The sequence below is a fragment of the Chrysochloris asiatica genome, unplaced genomic scaffold (genome assembly GCF_000296735.1).
Source record: "Chrysochloris asiatica unplaced genomic scaffold, ChrAsi1.0 scaffold00035, whole genome shotgun sequence".
Taxonomy (NCBI): Eukaryota; Metazoa; Chordata; class Mammalia; order Afrosoricida; family Chrysochloridae; genus Chrysochloris; species Chrysochloris asiatica.
This window is the reverse complement of record NW_006408553.1, coordinates 14072990-14075063: the sequence shown is the minus strand read 5'-3', so window position 1 is coordinate 14075063 and position 2074 is coordinate 14072990. Positions and strand designations below refer to the sequence as shown.

Sequence of the window (2074 nt, the reverse complement as noted above, 5' to 3'; positions counted from 1 at the left end):
TATATCTAAAATGCTACATTGTTCTTAATTATCACATTCCTATATACTTTCAGGAGGAAGGAGAGCATCTGGGTTAAACTGATTATATTCAGAGGAGGTTTAATGGGCCTGCCACTTTTATCATCTAATCCAACATTCCCAGAATTTACTATTCCACTTTATTTACAAACCTTGGGTAGTTTTTCTCAAAAAACCTTTTCTCATATTCCTAATATACCTGTTCCTGGCCTTTCTGAATTATCTGAGGAAACTTTTACTGCCTCAGCTCTAAAAAGGGGTTTCAAACCCATTATTGTTCATGGATATCAAACATAACTGAATCATCAAATAAGGAGCAATTCTGACATTCATCCCAGGTGGCTATCGCTTGTTCCTCAGAAAGATTTGTTCCCAGGACTCCACGCACTGCCAACACAGTGGAGGCATTAAGAGAGGCATTGTAAAAGAAACCATTTTCTCAGAAGCTACAATTACTGGAGTTAGAAGCGTAGAATGAACACTATTAGGACCAAAGAAAATTATACATAGGTAGCCCACCAGTGAGTTCGCAAAAACCAATGAACCCGGGACGTCAGGAGGTCACTTCCTTTGGCCCTCAGGGTTCATGGCTCGCTATCCTGAGGAGGGCCTCGGAATTGGATTTTCGTCCATGTCACAGGGCCACTGATCAACCCAGGGTCTGTGACGCCAGCAAGCTGCTCCTTGGAAACCCTGTACAGGGTCACCATGAGTCTGAACCGATTCTACAGTACTTAACAACAACAAACAATTCTAACAGTAGAAGGGATGTTTTTAATATCTGGGTCTTGTGGGATGGAATGGTTCATTGAACACTAAAAAAGTTAACTAGCCCAGAACTAGGAGAGAGAAAGAACCTAACCTGTGAGATGGAAACCTGTCAGAGAAAGAAAACGAAAATAGCTTCCATTAATAGTGATAGAAAAGTGGAAGGCTGCACCATGTCAAAGGTGGGAAACTTTCAAGACTGACATAAACAAGGCAGTTCAGTGGGGTTCCGGTTCTCATAGGTTTTGCAGTATTAAGCTGAAGAAGAATGCATTTCTCTTCTGAGCACTTTGGCATAAGTTTCAAAAGATTCTCCTCTTTCACCACTCGGTTTAAATTTTAGTGACGTAAATACACAAGGAAGCATTCTGAGAAATGGTTCAACACAGAATGAGTTGCCAAAAAGAAGTAGCCTCCCTTCTAGTCAGAGTGTTGCCTTACTAAAGTGAGTCCGATACCTCTGACCATGGTATGCCAAAAAGTTATCTGATACTTCCAGCTTTTAGCTCAGAAGAGGCCTACATGTAACTTTTTGGTTGACTGCATCTGGGTTCATCCAACACCAGCTGATTCTGTCATGCCACTCAAGTTCAACCCCAGTGAGGTCAGTGTCATGTACCTGAGATGCACTGGTGGGGAAGTCAGGGCCATGTCTGCTCTGGCTGCCAAGATCAGCCTCCTGGGTTTCTCTCCAAAAGAGGTTGATAATAGCATTGCCAAGGCAGCTGGTGACTGGAAGGGACTCAGGATTACAGTGAAACGAACCATTCAGGATAGACAGGCCCAGACTGAGATGGTGCCTTCTGCCTCTGCCCTGATCATCAAAGTCTCAAGGAATCCCCCAGAGACAGAAAGAAACAGAAAATGACTAAGCACAGGGGAACTATACTTCTGATGAGATTGTCTGCATAGCCCGTCAGCTGCAACACTGGTCTTTAGCTAGAGAATTGTTTGGAACTGTGAAAGAGATATAGAGACTTCCCAGGCTATGGGCTGTAATATCGATGGCTGTCACCTTCATTATATCATAGAAGACAGCAGTGGTGCTGTGGATTGCTTGGTGGTAGTGGTTATGGGCCACAGAATCGGTTCCGACTCATAGCGACCCTGTATAGGGGTTCCAAGGCTGTAAATCTTTTTTTTCAGTTTTTATTGTGAATTATGTGGGTTCACATGAGAGAACATCAGTTTTACATTCATTCTATCGTATTTCATTTCATTGCAATGATTACAGTCCCCTCCATTGCATCATCAAATAACTAAAGGGTATACCCCACAGGCCTGCCCC

The 2074-nt window shown here is 43.1% G+C and overlaps 1 protein-coding gene and 1 pseudogene across 1 annotated transcript in view; both read left to right on the top strand.

The window, feature by feature from the left end:
* Positions 1-2074, top strand: part of PROSC (proline synthetase co-transcribed homolog (bacterial)) — an 18788-nt gene that overhangs the window by 2938 nt on the left and 13776 nt on the right. The gene's annotated exons all lie outside the window — the stretch shown is intronic.
* The window catches only part of LOC102822541, a 2905-nt pseudogene continuing 2131 nt past the window's right edge, over positions 1301-2074 (top strand).